Here is an 18,353-nt window from a genome sequence, read left to right as displayed (position 1 = left end):
TGCTTCTCTAGCTCTTTCAATTTTGACTATAGGGTATAGATTTTAGATCTTTTCTTTCTTCTCATGTGAGCATTTATTGCTATAAATTTCCCTCTAGATAGTGCTTTAAATGTGTCTCAGAGATTCTGGTATGTTGTGTCTTTGTTCTCATTGGTTTTGAAGAACATCTTTATTTCTGCCTTCATTTCGTTGTTTATCCATCAACATTCAGGAGCCAGTTGTTCAGTTTCCATGATGTTGTGTGGTTCTGAGTTAGTTTCTTAATCCTGAGTTCTAATTTGGTTTCACTGTGGTCTGAAAGACTGTTTGTTATGATTGCTGTTCTTTTGCATTTGCTGAGGAGTGATTTACTTCCAATTATGTGGTCAGTTTTAGAGTATGAGTGATGTGGTGCTGAGAAGAATGTATATTCTGTGGATTTGGGATGGAGATTTCTGTAGATGTGTGTTAGGTCCACTTGGTCCAGATCTGAGTTCAAGTCCTGGATATCCTTGTTAATTTTCTGTCTCATTGATCTGTCTAATATTTACAGTACAGTGTTAAAGTCTCCCACTATTATTATGTGGGAGTCTAAGTCTTTGTAGGTCATTAAGAACTTGCTTTTTGTATCTGGGTGATCCTGTATTGGGTGCGTATATATTTAGGATCATTAGCTCTTCTTGTTGCATTGATCCTTTTACCATTATGTAATGTCCTTCTTTGTCTCTTTTAATCTTTGTTGGTTTAAAGTCTTATTTTATTAGAGACTATGATTGCAACTCCTGCTTTTTTTTTTTTCTCCATTTGCTTGGTAAATCTTCCTGCATCCCTTTATTTTGAGCCATTGTGTGTCCTTGCACGTGAGATGAATTTCCTCACATGCAAGGACACACAATGGCTCAAAATAAAACCCCTCACGAGACGATGGGTCTTGACTTTTTATCCAATTTGCCAGTCTGTGTCTTTTGATTGGGGCATTTAGCCCATTTACATTTAAGGTTAATATTGTTATGTGTGAATTTGATCCTGCCATTTTTATGCTAGCTGGCTGTTTTGTGGGTCAGTTGACACAGTTTCTTCATTGTGTTGATGGTCTTTACCATTTGGTATGTTTTTCGAGTGGCTGGTACTGGTTGTTCCTTTCCAGGTTTAGTGCTTCTTTCAGGAGCTCTTGTAAGGCAGGCCTGGTGGTGACCAAATCTTTCAGCAATTGCTTGTGCATAAAGGATTTTATTTCTCCTTTGCTTATGAAGCTTAGGTTGGCTGGATATGAAATTCTAATTTGAAGGATCTTTTCTTTAAGGATGTTGAATATTGGCCCCCACTCTCTTCTGGCTTGTACGTTTTCTGCTGAGAAATCTGCTGTGAGTTTGATAGGCTTCCCTTTGTGGATTACCCGACCTTTCTCCCTGGCTACCTTAGCATGTTTTCCTTCATTTCAACCCTGGTGAATCTGAAGATTATGTGCCTTGGGGTTGCTCTTCTTGAAGAATATCTTTGTGGTGTTCGCTGTATTTTGTGGACTTGAATGTTGGCCTACCTTGCTAGGTTGGGAAAGTTCTCCTGGATAATATCCTGAAGAGCATTTTCCAGCTTGGATTCATTCTCTCTGTCACATTCAGGTACACCTATCACATGTAGATTAGGTCTTTTCACATAATCCCGTATTTCTTGGTAGCTTTGTTCATTTCTTTTCACTCTTTTTTCTCTAATCTTGCCTTCTCATTTTATTTCATTGTGTTGATCTTCAGTCTCTGATATTTTTTCTTCTGCTCGGTCAATTTGGCCATAGAAACTTGTGTGTGCTTCATGAAGTTCTTGTGCTGTGTTTTTCAGCTCCATCAAGTCCTTTATGTTCTTCTCTAAGCTGGTTATTCTGGTTAGCATTTTGTCTAACCTTTTTTCAAGGTTCTTAGTTTCTTTGCATTGGGTTAGAACATGTTCTTTTAGCTCAGAGAAGTTTGTTGTGACCTGTCTTCTGAAGCCTGTTTCTGTCAATCCATCAGACTCATTCTCCATCCAGGTTTGTTCCCTTGCTGGTGAGGAGTTGTGATCCCTTGGAGGAGGAGAGGCGTTCTGGTTTTGGGTGTTTTCATCCTTTTTGCACTGGTTTCTTCCCATCTTTGTGCATTTATCTACCTGTGGTCTTTGCAGTTGGTGACTTTTGGATGGGTTCTCTGACTGGGCATCCTTTTTGTTGATGATGAAGTTATTTCTTTCTGTTTTTTAGTTTTCCTTCTAATAATCAGACCCCTCTGCTGTAGGACTGCTGGAGGTCCACTCTGGACCCTACTTGCTTGGGAATCACCACTGAGGCTGCAGAACAGTAAGGATGTTTGCCAGTTTCTTCTTCTGTTCTTTATCCCAGGAGGTTACTGCCAGACATCAGCCAGAGCTCTCCTTTATGAGGTGCCTTTTTGGATATACAGGGGTTGGGGATCCACTTGAGGAGACAGTCTGTCCCTTATAGGAGCTCAAGTGCTGAGATGTGAGCTCCATTGTTTCATTCATAGCTGCTGGGCAGGTACATTTAAGTCTGCTTCAGCGGAACTCATTACTGCCTCTTTTCCCAGGTGCTGTTTCCTGGGAAGATGGGGCGTTATTTATAAGTTCCTGACATGCTGCTGCCTTTTTTCAGAGATTCCCTGCCCAGCAGGGAGGTAGTCTAGTCACAGTCTGCCAGCAGAGGCGTTGCTGAGCTGCTGCAGGCTCTGCCCAGCTGCTGTATAAATTTCTTTGTGGTTTTGTTTACAGAGGTAGAATTAGAACTGCCTCAGTAATGGTGGTCTGTCTCAGTAATGGCGGACAACCTCTGTAATTGTGGAGTGCCTCAGTAATGGCAGACTGCCTCATAATGGTGGACTGCCTCAGTAATGGTGGACTACCTCGGTAATGGAAGATGCCCTTCCCCCCACAGAGTTGGACCGTCCTGGGTCCAGCTGTGCTTGCTGCAAAACTCTTAATCCAGAGTGTTTCAGATTGCAGGTCTTTGTTGGGGTGGGACCCACAGAGCCAGATCACCTGGCTCCCTGCTTTCAGCCCCTTCTTTTTCAGTTGAATGGGCAGTTCTGTCTCACAGGCATTCCAGGCACCATTTGAAACGGCTGCCCATATTTGTGTGAGTTTTTGTGCAGAAACCCACAGATCCAGCTGAAACAGCTGTGCTGGAAACTCATGGCACTTTTCAGCCAGGAGTCTCTTGGTCTGTGTGTGGTAAAAACTGTGGGAGAAGCACAGCATGTAACCGGAGTGCTGGAGTGGATAGAAGAGCCCCTGCTGGTCTCTGTTGGGTAGGGAGGGTGGTCCTCCAGGGATTGCACTTCCCGGGTGAGACATCACTCTACACTGCCTCAGCTCACCCTTCTTGGGCTACACACTGTGCAAACAGTCCCTTTGAGATGCACCTGGTATCTCGTTTGGAAATGCAGTGATCACTCACCCTTCACGTTGCTCTTGCTGAGGACTGCACTCCAGAGCTGTCCTATTTGGCCATCTTGGATCTCCCCACCAAAAGCTCTTTTCTTTATTTCCCCTCCTGTTTGTGCTACATGCTTCAGCCTGTATATTTTTCTAGTGGCTTGTTTTTAAGATCAGTAATTCTCTCTTCAGCTGTCTCCAAACTGGTATTACACCCATGTAATTAATTTTTAATTAAATTATTATATATTTCTTAGTTTAGCAATTTGATTTTAATACATCTTAGTTCTTGAGTAAAATTCTCTATCTTGCCATCATTTCTTAAATACGTTAGTCACAGCTATTAATTATTTGCCTTAAACACCAGTATCTGAATGATCTTTGCATTTGTTAGTGGAGCACCGAGTGAGTGAAATCAGCCTCACTGACTGCATGGGAGCTGGGTGAGGTTTATTGCTGCCTGCTGCTCCCCCTTCCCTTTGTGAACTCTTCTGTGCAGCAGAGGCAGTTATACTCCCTTCTGAAACATTAGCCCAGTGGCCTGAGAACCACTTCCCAACACTCACAGTGGCCACAGCTAGCCCAGCTCAAGAAGAGTTGGGGCACAGACTGCCTAACCCTGTCCTCACTTGGTTGTACCCCTCCACCCACCCTGGTAGCTTAACACAAAGGACATAAACTTTGGGGAGCTTTGTAGTCCTGCCTATCACTAGAGAAACAAACTTTCCCACAGCACTTAAGCTTAAATCTCATTGCTACTACTGCAGCTGGGTGCTCTTTTACAAATGCCATCTCCTGGCAGGAGGCCATCCAGCACAGTCCATTAAGCACTTCTAGGTAGAATGTGCCCAGGAAGGAGAAAATTGCTATGTGACCTCAGCTATCACCGCTGTGTACAACACCCTGACTAATCAGAGGTCCTGAGCCTGTCCATGTAACAAGTTTACACAATTGTAACTATCATTTGAGAAACCCAACACACTAAGCCTATCTCCAACCAAGAAGTCTCACAGAGTGTATGTAACTCCCTGCCAGCTCCATCAGAGATGGTGCTGCTATACACTGCTGGGAGACATCATGAAGTCTTAGTTCACATTTCTGGATCCCTTGCAGACATTCCCCAGTACCAGCTCAAAGTCTGGTATATCCACTGGGTATATACACCTAGAAAAGCAATAAAATTACTGTGGTCTGGGTTTCTGGAAGTCCCATTCCCCATTCCTAGGGAAAGGGGGAGAGCATCACATCAAAGGAACATCATGGGAAAAAGAATCTGAATGGCAGGTCTTGAGTCCCAGATTTTTCTACTAGTGGGATGTTTCTTACAGCAAAGACACAATTGCAATGCTAGGTACAATAGGGAAAGTCTACATCTCTACCCCAACAATCAGGAAGCAGCTCTGATTATAAAGGGGTTTTGAAAGTGGGTCCTTGTTCCTCACTGGTATACTATTGCACACACAGCTGGGGCTTCTCCCACAGGAATGCAGTGTAGATTCACGTATAGACAGCCTTCCAGGAACAATTTGGGGTGATGGCATCGCTGCAGAGGGAGCACTCCTCCGATTCAGGCTTGCAGAGTCACAGCTTCTCTCTACTTGGAACATCAACATTCCTACAGAAGAAAAGAGGTACTCATTTAATCTAAATAGCTGGAATACTGGGATAGGAAGGTAGATAGATTTTCTGCTGGCCTGGCAGTGGAGCTTAGGTAGCTTCTACCCTTCACCCTGATAAAATCTCAGTATATCTAATTTAGAGCTCCCCTGGGTGCCTTTATCAAGGCTGGGACCTCTGCCCACCATTAGGTATTACATCTACCCACCTCTTTAGCTACCACCAATGCCTACCCCAGGGATACCTCCCCTGCTGGCCTGAAGCCTGAATCATCAACTCAGTAAATAAAATACTGGAAAATATTAAGTAAATAAAAAAGTTTACACCATGGGAGAATGAGATAAACTTCAAGAGATCCTTGCCATTCCAACCCCATAGGAGACAGTGAACTAGCTCACAGGCCAAATGCATAACTACTGCCACCAGCATCTGGGAAAGCCAGTACACCAAAACTCTGTATAACTAAGGAACTCCTACAGAGTCTTCCCCACTAAAAGCATCAATAATCAAATTAGGCTGTAATAAACTATAAACATCAAAGTGAGATCCTTAAGAGGGAAAAGAAGAAATTAAAGAAAAGACACAGTCAAATCAAAAATAAATTTAAGAACAATTTGAAGAAATAGTCTACCAAATGAGAAGGAACCAGAAAAGTAATTCTGGTAATATGACAAAATGGGGTTCTACAACATCCCCAAGAAATCACACTGGCTCCCCAGCAATGGATCCAAACCAAGATGAAATCTTTGAAATACTAGATAAAGAATTCAGAAGGTTGCTTATTAAATTACTCCAGAAGATAGTAGAGAAAGGTGAAAAGTAACATAAAGGAATTTTAAAAATGATTTAGGAAATTTTCCACAGCGACTGATATCATAAAGTAAAACCAATCAGAACTTCTAGAAATGAAAGGCACACTTAGGTAAATACAATGGAAAAGTTTCCTCAACAGACTAGAAGTACAAGAAAGAATCTCAGAGCTCAAAGATCAGGCTTTTGAATTAACCCAGTCAAAGATTAAAAAAAGAAAAAAGGATCTCAAGAAATGAATAAAGTGTCCAAGAAATATGGGATTTTCTTGGATACTTTAAATGGCCAAACCTAAGAATAATTGGTGCTCTTGAGGAAAAAGAGAAGCCTGAAAGTTTAGAAAACTTATTTGAGGGAATAATTGAGGAAAACTTCCTTGGCCTTGGTAGAGATCTGTATGTCCAAATATAGGAAACTCAAAGAACTGGGAAATTCATTGCAAAAACATCATCACCAGGGCACATAGTCATCAGGCTATCTAAAGTCTACATGAAGGAATGAGTTTTAAGAGCTCTGAGGCAAAAGCACAGGTGACCTATAAAGGAAAACCTGTCCAACTAACAGCATATTTTTCGGCAGAAACCCTGTAAGCCAGAAGGGACTCTATCTTTAGCTTCCTTAAGCAAAATAATTGTAAGCCAAGAATTTTGCACCCAGAAAAACTAAGCTTCATAAATGAAGGAGAGATAAAATCTTGCTCAAACAAATGCTGACAAACAAATATCCACCAAAATAGAACTTCTTTACAACATAAATTTCACAAAGCATAAATAACACAATAAAAAAAAACAAAGTATCTAGGCAACATCTAATATGATCACTAGAACAGTACCTCACATCTCAATAATAATGCTGAATGTAAATGCTCTAAATGCTCCACTTAAAAGACACAGAATGACAGAATGCATAAAAAATCATCAGCCAAATATCTGTTGTCTTCAAGAGACCCACCTAGCCACATAAGGAGTCACAGAAACTTAAAATGAAGGGATGGAAAAAATATTCTATGCAATCAGAAACCAAAAGTGAGCAGGAGTAGCTATTCTTATATCAGACAAAACAGACTTTGAAACAACAACAGTTAAAAAAAAAAAAGACAGTTAAAAAAAAGAATAACACTACATAATGATGAAAGGATTAGTCCAACAAGAAAATGTTACAATCCTAAATTTATATGCACCTAACACTGGAGCTCCCATATTTATAAAATAATTACTACTAGACACAAGAAATAAGGTAGGTAGCAACACAGTAATAGTGTGGTGCTTTTAATACTTCACTGACAGCACTAGATCATCAAGACAGAAAGTCAACAGAGAAACAGTAGACTTAAACTATATCCTAGAACAAATGGACTAACTGGTGTTTACAGAAAATTCTCCCCAAATACAGAATATACATTCTGTTCATCAGCACATGGAACATTATCCAAGGTGGACCATATGATAGACTATAAAACAAGTCTCAATAAATTTTAAAGAATTGAAATCATAACAAGGGTCTTCTTAGACCACAATGGAATAAAACTGGAAATCAACTCTAAAAGGAACTTTCAAAACTATACAAATACATGAAAGTTAAATAATTTGCTCTTAAATAGCTTTTGGGTTAACAATGAAATCAAGGTCTAAATTAGAAAATTCTTGGAAATGAATGACAATAATGACAGAAATTATCAAAGCCTTTGGTATACAGTAAAAGCAGCACTAAGAGGAAAGTTCATAGCGTTAAATGTGCACATCAAAAATCCTGAAAAAAAAATTGACAACCTAATATCAATCCTCAAGAAATTAGAGAAAGAAGAACAAATTAAACCCCAGAAGAAGAAAAGAAATATTAATGATCAGAGCAGAACTAAATGAAATTGAATCAAAAAGAACATTACAAAAGAAAAATAAAAAGCTGATTCTTTGAAAAGATAAACAAATTTGAAAGACCATTAACCAAGAAAAGAAAAGAAGATCTATATAACCTCAAGTATTCAATAGAAATGAGGCCGGGCACAGTGGCTCATGCATGTAATTCCAGCACTTTGGGAGGCTGAGGTGTGTGAATCACAAGGTCAAGAGATCAAGACCATCCTGGCCATAATGGTGAAATCCCATCTCTACTAAAAATTTTAAAAAATTAGCCTGGCTTGGTGGCACATGCCTGTAATCCCAGCTTCTCAGGAGGCTGAGGCAGGAGAATTGCTTGAACCCAGGAGGCAGAGGTTGCAGTGAGCCGAGATTGTGCCACTGCACTCCAGCCTGGTGACAGGGTGAGACTCTGTCTCAAAAAAAAAAAAAAAGAAAAGAAAAGAAAAAAAATAATGAAACTGGATATATTAAAATTGATACCACAGAAATACAAAAGATAATTCAAGGCTACTGTGAACACCTTTATGCACACAAATTAGAAAATCTAGAAGAAATGGATAAATTCCTGAGACATACAACCATCCTAGATTAAATCAGGAAGAAATAGAAACCCTGAATAGACCAATAACAGGCAGCAAGATTTAATCAGTAATACAAAAATTGCCAACAACAACAAAAGAGTCTAGGACCAGATGGATTCACAGCTGAATTCTACCAGACACTCAAAGAAGAATTGATACCAATTCTACTGAAACTATTTCAGTAAACAGAGTAAACAGACAACCCACAGAGTAGTTTCCAAAGGTAAAGAGGGAATCCTTCCTAAATCATTCTGTGAAGCTGGTATCATCCTAATACCAAAGCCAGGAAAGAATGTAACAAAAAAAGAAAAGTGCAACATCCTTGATGAACATAGATGCAAAAATTCTCAGCAAAATACTAGCTAACCAAATCCATAGCACACTGAAAAAATAATACATCATGATCAAGTGGATTTCTTCCCATGGTTGCAGGGAATGATTTCACACATACAAGTCAATATGTGTGATACATTATATAGATAGAATTAAAAACAAAAACCGTATGATCATCTCAATAGACACAGAAAAAGCATTCAATAAAAGTCAGCATCACTTTATTATTAAAACCCTCAACAAAATAGGCATAGAAGGGGCTTACCTCAAAATAATAAAAGCCATATAAGAAAAACCCACAAGCAGCATTATACTGAATGAGGAAGAGTTTAAAGCATTCCTCCTGAGAACTGGAACAAGACAATGATGCCCACTTTTACCACTTCTATTCAACATAATGCTGGAAGTCCTAACCAGAAAAATCAAACAAGAGAAAGAAATAAGGAGCATCTGAACTGGAAAAGAGTAACTCAAACTGTCACTATTCATCAATGATATGATGATATACTTAGAAAACCCTAAAGACCCATCCAAGAAGCTCCTAGATCTCATAAAAAATTTCAGTAAAGTGTCTGGTTACAAAATCAACGTACACAAATCAGTAGCACTGCTAGACGCCAACAATGACTAAACCAAAAAATAAAATCAAGAACTCAATCTCTTTCAAAACAGCTGAAAAAAAAAAAAAAGCCTAGGAATATACTTAAACAAGGAGGTGAAAGATATCTACAAGAAAAATGACAACACTGCTGAAAGAATCACAGATAACACAAAACATGGATGGGAAGAATCAATATTGTGAAAATGACCATATTGCCAAAAGCAATCTATAGATTCAACGCAATTCCCATCAAAATACCATCATTATTATTTAAGGAACTAGAAAAAGCTATTCTAAAATTAATATGGAACCAAAAAATAGCCAAAGCAATGCTAAGCCAAAAGCATAGCTAAAGCAATACTAAGCAAAAAGAACAAATATGGAAGCATCACATTACCCAACTTCAAATTCTACTACAAGGCTGTAGTTATCAAAACAGCATGGTACTGTTTTAAAAATAGGCATGTAAGCCAATGGAACTGCATAGAGAACCCAGAAATAAAGTCCAATACTTACAGCTAACTGATCTTCAACAAAGCGTACAAAAACATAAATTGGGGAAAGAGCACCCTATTCAATAAATGGTGCTGGGAAAACTGGCAAACCACATGTAGAAGAATGAAACTGGATCCCCATCTTTCACCTTATACAAATATCAACTCAAGATGGATCAAAAACTTAAATCTAAGACCTGAAACCATAAAAATTATAGAGGATAACACTAAGAAAACTCTTCTAGACATTAGCTTAGGCAAAGAATTCATGACTAAGGCCCCAGAGGCAAATACAACAAAAACAAATATAAATAAATGGGACCTATTTAACTAAAAAGGGTGTGCAACAGGGTAAACAGACAACCCACAGAGTCGGAGGAAATATTTGCAAACTATGCATTTAACGAAGGACTAGTATGCAGAATGTACAGGGAACTCAAACAAATCAGCAAGGAAAAAAACAAATCCATCAAAAAGTGGGCAAAGGACATGAATAGACATTTCTCAAAAGAAGATATACAAACTGCCAACAGACATATGAAAAAATGCTCAACATCAGTAATCATCAGGAAAATGCAATTTAAAACCACGATGAGATACCACCTTACTCCACAAGAATGGCCATAATTAAAAAGTCAAAAAACAATAGATGTTGGCATGGATGTGTTGCAAAGGGAACACTTTTACACTGCTTGTGGGAGTGCAAATTAGCACAACCACTATGAAAAACAGTATGGAGATTATTTAAAGAACTAAAAGTAGGACTACCACTTGATCTAGCAATCTCACTACTGGGTATCTACCCAAAGGCAAATAAGCCATTATATGAAAAAGGCACACACACACACACACACATAGAGAGAGAGAGAGAGAGAGAGAGAGAGAGAGAGAGAGAGATGTTTATAGCAGCATAATTTGCAATTGCAAAGATATGGTAACAACCTAAGTGCCCATTGATCGATGAATGGATGAAGGAAATGTGGTGTGTGTGTATATATATACAGTCATAAAAAAGAAATGAAATAATGCCTTTTGTAGCAGCTTGCATGGAGCTGGAGGCCATTATTCTAAGTGAAGTAATTAAGTAATGAAAAACCAAATATCATATGTTCTCACTTAAAAGTGGGAGATAAAATATGAGGATATGAAGACGTAAGAGTGATATAATGGACTTTGGAGACTCAGGGAAGAAGATTGCAATGGGGGTAAGGGATAAAAGACTGACTGCATATTGGGTATAGTTTACATTGCTTGGATGATACATGCACCAAAATCCCAGGAATCATCACTAAAGAACTTTTCCCTGTAACCAAAAACCACCTGTATCCCCAAAACTACTGAAATTAAAAAAAAAGAAATTGGAAGTGCTGGAAATCAAAAATAACATAACAGAAATGAAGAATGCCTTTGATGGGCTCTTTAACAGACTCAACATGACTGAAGAAAGCATCAGTGGGCTTTAAGCTATGTCCATAGAACCTCCCAGTCTAAAAAGCAAAGAGAAAAAAAAAAAGATAAAAAAGACCTTACAGTATATCCATGAACTGTGAGACTGTGGGATAATTACAAAGGCCATAACATATGGAATGGGAATACCAGAAAGAAAAGAAAGATGAAAAGGAGGAGAAGAAATATTTGAAATAATAATAGCTGAGAAGTTTTCAAAATTAACAGCAGACACAAAAACACATATCCAGTAAGCACAAAGAATACCAAGCAGGATAAATATCAAGACATCTGAACCTAGATATGTCGTACTCACGCTATACAAAATCAAAGATGAAGAGAAAATCTTGAAAGAAGCCAGAGGAAAATAATCACCTTACCATAAAGGAGCAATGATAAGAATTACACTGGACTTCTCTTCAGAAATTATGTGAGCCAGAAGGGAATGGAGCAAAATGTGTAAAGCATTGAAAGAAAATTCCACAATCTATAATTCTGTGTGCAGTGAAAGTTTTCTTCAAAAGCGAAGAAAGAGTAAAGACTTTCTCAGACAAACACAAACAAGGAATTTTATCTCCAGTAGAACTGCCGACAAGAAATGTTAAAATAAGTTTTCCAGAGAGAAGAAAAATTATATGGGTCAGAAACCCAGAACTACTTAAAGGAAGAGCTTTAGAGAAGAAAAAATAAAGGTAACACAACATATTTTTAGAGCCTTAACTGATAACAGTTTGTTAAACTATTTTTTAAAACATTTGCAAAACTTAATTAGGTGATTATAGCTTATGGATAGGTGAAATGAATGCCTTAATAACATAAGGGATGAGAGGGAGGATTTGGGACTATTTTGCTGCAAGGTGCTTGCACTATCCCATGAAGTGGTATAGTGCTAGTTCAAAGAGGACTTAGGTAAGTTGTGAGTGTATAGTGCAAAGTTCAGGGCAATTACTAAAAATATTCTTTAATTTAAAAATATAATTGATATGATAAGTGAGAAGAGAAAGTTGAATCATATAAAGTGCCCAGTTAAAATCAGAGAAGGGAGAAAAAGAGGAAGTCTAAAAAAAGAAAGAATAAGTGCAACAAATTCAAAATGAAACAAACTCCGGATGGATTGTGGACCCAGATGTAAAATACAAAACTATGAGAGAAGACAACAAAGGAGAAAATCTTGGTGGTCTTCAGTTTGGTGATGATTAGAATAAGCACCAAATGCACAAACCATGAAAAATAAACTAGATAAGTTGGACTTTATTAAAACTAAACATTTCTGTTATATGAAAGACATTATTAAGCAAATGAAAAAAAATGAGTGACAGAATGGAACGAAAGATTTGCAGGACATTTATCTAATAAAGGAATGGTGCCCAAAATATACAAAAAACTGCTAACATTTAACAGTAAGTGTAAAGTTTATTCTCTGTAGTTTATTGCCGAGTTAAAAACGAGGAAACTGAGGCTAGCACAAGAAAATTAGATGCCAATTTATTCAGCTCCCAGGCGAAGTTCTGTGGTCCCAGGGAGAGGGGCCAGGGAAGTCGCACCTGACTCCTCTCAGGAGTGGGGTTTTATAGGGAGTGAAGGCGTTCGATTGGATTTGGAGAAACAGAATGTGGACGAGGTGAGCTGCTATTGGTAGGTAGGTGGGATTTCCGGTGAGCGGGCTAAGTGCTGAGTGCAGAGGGGATTTCCAAGGCGGGCTAGATGATGGGCATATTCTGATAATGTAACTTTCCAGCGGGGAGGGAGATGGGCGTGTTCGAACTTCCGGCGAGGCAACCAGCCTTACAGTAAGAAAACAGTCCAATTTTTAAAAGGCCCAAGATCTGAACAGACATATCGGCAGACACAGATGGTAAATAAGCATATTAAAAGACCAACATCATATATCACTGGGGAATTGTAAATTAAAATGAGATACCACTACAAAACCGATAAGAAGCGCTAAAATCAGAACATTGAAATACTGATGTGAACCAACAGGGATTCTGTCATTCATTGCTGGTAGTGATGCAAAATGGTACAGCCACTTGGGAAATAGTTTGTAGTTTCTTCAAAGTTTCTTATAAAGGTTAACACAGTCTTAACATATGATCCAGCAATCACATTTCTAAGCATTTAGGTAAATGAATTTTAAACTTATTTTTGTACAAAAACCTCCACATGAATGTTTACAGCAGCTTCATTTATAATTGTCAAAACTGGAAACAACCAAGATATCCTTCAATAATCTGTGGTTATATTCATACAAAGAAATTTTATTCAGTGATAAAAGGGAATTAGCACCAAAAAGGCATGAAGGAGCCTTAATTGCATGTTGCTAAGTGAAAGAAGCCAGTCTGAAAGAGCTATGTACACAATTCCAAGCCTATACAATATATGTGAATATGGATATTTTGTAAAAAACAAAGCTATAGAGATAGCAAAAAGATAATAGTGAACACATGTCATTATGCATTTGTCAAACCCATAGAACTGTGCAATATAAAGTCCTAATATAAACCAAGTACTTTTAGTTAACAATAATAATAATGCGTCAATATGGTACATTAATTGTAATAAATGTACCTTACTAATTCAAGATAATAATAGGGGGAAAATGTGGGATTAGGCAGGTAAAGGGGGCATATAGGAACTCTCTGTACTGTCTGCTCAATTTTTTTTATAAACCTAAAACTGCCCTGAGAAATAAAGAATCAATTAAAAAAAAAAAGAAAGAAAAGCTGATTGTGAGTACTTGGTATGACTCAGCAGTGTTTGGAGTACCTGAATGCGTTTTAATGGTTTAGGTATAGAGGAATAGGACAAACTGGAGTTGGGGGGAGAGGAAGGGAATTATTTGCAGTGAGCTGAAAGATCATTCTAAGGGAAGGAGCTTGAAAACCATGTAGCTCAAAGAGGCACTATACTGACAATTAAGAAAATGAAACTGATGGTATAATAAGAATACGTAATGAGTAGTCTCCATTTTAGTCTAGAAAAAAATTAAAAATCTATTATAAATGACAGTAGTGTTGTAAGGTGACATAAACGAGATACTGGTTCTTATGGGGCATAGATATTGCACGCATTCTTGATAAAACTCTGCTACAGCACTCTACTACTTTCTTTAGATGTCAATTACAATATCGATAACAACAGCTTACAGGATAGAATAGAATGTAGTAAGTTTCTCATTACAAAGGATAGCTATTAGTCTTACTTCACTTAGATAATAAATACTAGAGAACTTTATCCCAATTTAGCGACCAGCTGGGATTAGAGACCTGGAGGTGCTAAGATTGAAACGATTAATTTGTTCCCCTGCCAGATCTTCTGAAAGACCTACACTCACAGGTCTGCTAGAAAGTGTCATTACAGCAGCCAATGACGCTTTAAGTGAGAAGATGCTTGGAACTGAGTGGAGGGGTCTGGGTGCCCTGTTAGTCTCCTTTCTAGGATATCTTGAGCTTTTCTTTTTAGCTTGGTTTTTAATATATCCTGTATTATCCTTCAAAAAATTCCATTTGCCCTTCTTTTCATACAAAATTTTTTCTTATCAAATTCCAGAAGTACATGAAAATGAGAAAGCCATTTTTCTTGCTGGAATACAAGATTTTAGTTTATGGATTATGGATTTTGATTTATTGATTTTTAAGAATTATAAGCATTATTGACAAAATATTTTGAAATTGTAAATGTGAAGAAAAGTTATACTGCAAGAATAAGAAAGTCTGAGTAAAAATAAATCTACTTTAATAAGTAGATACTTATTTTTAGCTACAAGGCTTGAGGGAGTGACAACTCTGAACACCACATTCCACAGCAGCAAGTCTGGTGCATGTGGGCAGCCATGCCAAAGGCTTCCTTGGAGTATTCCAAAAATAACCCTCTCGAACTGGAATCTGTCTCTGACACATCCTCTTCTCCACACTGACACTATCTCTGGTTATAATAGAATGCAGTGTCACCTTTCCACATCACTCCAGACGAGATGAGTAATCAGTCCCTCTGACACCGCTGCTGGAATAGTGATCTGACACCCGTCGTCAGCTGAGGGTCCTCAAGTATGAACTGTCTAGAGCTGTGGAAGGGTGGGCAACCCAGAGACAACCGGGGAAGCAGATCTTATTACTGCACCTTCGTGTTCCAACTCTGCACAGCATTTTTTCTCCAGAGCCAAAACTGGTTCTAAGATTCTTGGATTCCAGACAAGGTGACAGAGAATTGTAATAACTTCACCTTATTCCCAGTATCAGATTAATATGCATGTTGGCTGGGATGGATGTGGATATTTCCATCCTTAGATCCTATGAACACATAAGGATTATATGGGTGTAGAGGATGCCCCCCAAAGCAAAGCAGTTCTCTCCTTTATTCATCATTCCTGCCAGGCTTTGTCTTCTTTGTCTCTAATTTCAGTGCTAAAGGGAAATATCCCCAGGCTAGAGGAAAGAACCTTTATCTTCAAATATACCTTGCATCAAAGAGAGAAAGCCCCTGCATCCCTCCATCAGATTGATAGTGTGAGACACTTTCTCTTGATTATAGGTACTGAGAACTTAAAACACTTCCCTGATTCATAGTCTCCCCAGTACAGGCCTGTTTTGTATGAAAAATTTTTCTAAAGTTGGGATTTATACTCCATAAAGACACAGACAATGAGGAAGAATTCAAGGCTTGTTCTAAAGGATGCAGCAAAATGGTTAGGGAGAAGGTTCAAGATACTGGAGCAATGCAGAGAATGAGGCCGTGAAATTCCTTTTCTTAAAAACCTTCAGACAAAGATTGCCCTGGGATTCTCTACCCAGACAGCACTGCTATTTTGACGTTTCATTAAATTTCTAAGAGAAAAAACTTATAAATAGTAATGCCAAGCACCTTATGTATAAGGAGAAGAATCAGGATTTGATGTCTTGATTCTCACCTGTATCACTGGATAATCTATTTCAGTTCAACTGAAATTCATTACTGAGTAGAAAATGAGAGTTGTTGCTGGCCGCAGCACACTTGAGTCATGTTGATTATTACTGAAGTTAAGAGGCACAATAAATTTTTATCTCTTTGTAAATGAAAGGAATAGCTCTTATGAGCAATTAATTAAGGAAGGGTGTAAAATATTTCAATACCATATGAAAATAGGCTTAGGAACTATACCTTAAATATGTCAGATATTTGGTTGGGTCACTGTGAGTACACTGCCTGTCTTGTTGCCATGGTTACTGTTGCCTTGTGGGGGTGCGCCGTGTATCATTTATGTCATGGACTTTATTTATTAGGATAGACAACTCTTTCTTCTATTATTTACATGGTTCTCCCTCATTCATTATTTTTTAATGAATTCATTTATTTTTCATTGTTGATTTGTTTTCCTTTTTTGAATACTTTTAGTTGATGCATTTCTTTCTTCACATTTTGACTGCCAAGTTTTCAGTGATTTTGATGTGCAGAAAAATCCGATTAAAAAATAATCACAAGAAAATTAATAAAGTAAATAATAAAATAATTATTTAAGCACACTAGAAACTAAAAAAGGGAGAGAAGCTTCCTGAGTTTTCTAGATATAGTTATTTTGATGACATTTTTCTCTTTTACTTGCCTTTAGAAAGAGATAATTAAAAAATAAAAAACAATTTTCCCCAGTGGTGATAGATTGTCATACACTCTTGCCTAGTTTTTATTCTGTGATTATGAAAAACATACTTTTGACCAGGTGCAATGGTTCACGCCTATAATTCTAGCACTTTGGGAGGCCAAGGCAAATGGATCACGATCACCTGAGGTCAGGAGTTCAAAACCAGGCTGGCCAACATGGCAAAACCCCATCTCTACTAAAAATACAAAAATTAGCCAGGCGTGGTAGCACATGCCTGTAATCCCAGGTACTCGGGTGACTGAGGCAGGAGAATCGCTTGAGACCAGGAGGCAGAGGCTGCAGTGAACAGAGATCGCACCACTGCACTCCTGCCTGGGTGAGAGAGTGAGACTCCACCTCAAAAAAAAAAAAGAAAAGCATACTTTAAAAAATATTTCTTAGCAGTGGCATCCAATAACTGTTTTCTTAATGCGTTCACTATGATAATAATAATGATGATAACAATGTATTCAACTAGCACTTTTCATTTATAAATCAGTTTCATGTGTCCTGTTTTCCCTCTGAAAGATTGTGGTTACCGTGTTACTGTTGAGGCAGGTGATGTGCAGAGCAGGTGATTTACCCAAGGTCACGCAGCTCATGAATAACAGAGTTGCAGCTTAGAGTGACCTCTGCAAATCCAGAGCTTTCTCCCCATGGCCCACTGTTTCATCAAGAGACCCACGGAGTTAACTGACTGTGGCTTCATGGGAAGTGCCATTAGAAGCAGGGTTGGAGACCTGACTTTAAGCCCAGCCACAAGCTTTCTTTGTGGCTGAGCCCTGGGGGTGAGCCTGAGTCTCCTTGCCTGTCACATGGAGAGCCTTTCTCTACCTCTCAAAGGGGATAAGAAAAGGCATTAAAAGTAAGGCACGCTATATGTAAAGGTCTGACCAGCACTCAGACATTTCTCCATAAATTGATCAAAAGTAGACTGATAACACTTCAAAGGGAGCCCCCTGCCCAGTGCCTTGTGCCCGGCAGGGGCCCATGTGGTGTGTGTGTTCAGGATGTAGTAACTTTTGCTTCCTATCTGACCATTGTTGAGTTCTTGCTCAAACACAAAAGCAAACTTCTGCAGAAACTTTGAGAATTTTGCTTTGTACTGAATTATTGGTGCCGAATTCTGAAGGCAAAAGCCATTTCAGTGTCTCTGACATGCTTGTTCTGTTGAATGACAGTTTTTTTTCTTAAGAAGAATGCCTTTCTGCTTGGCCAGAAATTTCGTCTTGGAGATGACAGAATTGCTGCCTCACTGTTAATAAATTTCACGGCCCAGATTCCTTTTAGTTTAATGAAATATGGACATATCTCCCCAAAGCCATGCTTTAAAACAAAGTAGAGGAAACCAGCATTCCCTTCAAACACAGGTGTTTTCAGCCTGGCTGGCCAGTGCACCTTTGAAGTCAACGCCTTCTGGCCACTGGCATAGTGATTGGATTATGGTTCACAGTTGATATTGGTATGCTTTAAAAAACCCACAAAGTACCTGTATACAGAGAATAGGCTGAAAACAAAAGCTTAGTCATCTGTGATTCACATACGTATCATGAAGCATAGCAGAAGGATCCTTCCCTAGCGGTCTGAGAATCTGGGTTTCAA

General features: G+C 38.4%; 1 protein-coding gene and 1 long non-coding RNA gene across 3 annotated transcripts in view; both read left to right on the top strand.

Moving 5' to 3' along the window:
• Window positions 1-18,353, top strand: part of L3MBTL4 (L3MBTL histone methyl-lysine binding protein 4) — a 446,421-nt gene that overhangs the window by 338,171 nt on the left and 89,897 nt on the right. The window lies entirely within an intron of this gene.
• LOC116561511 lies at window positions 11,031-13,839 on the top strand. Its single transcript, XR_004273459.1, has 2 exons — window positions 11,031-12,537; window positions 12,929-13,839. It is a non-coding gene; the product is annotated as an uncharacterized LOC116561511 (long non-coding RNA).

This window comes from Sapajus apella, unplaced genomic scaffold, assembly GCF_009761245.1.
Source record: "Sapajus apella isolate SASKATOON/1434 unplaced genomic scaffold, GSC_monkey_1.0 scaffold29, whole genome shotgun sequence".
Classification (NCBI taxonomy): Eukaryota; Metazoa; Chordata; class Mammalia; order Primates; family Cebidae; genus Sapajus; species Sapajus apella.
The sequence above is the reverse complement of the archived record's forward strand: the minus strand, read 5'-3'. Positions and strand labels throughout refer to the sequence as shown.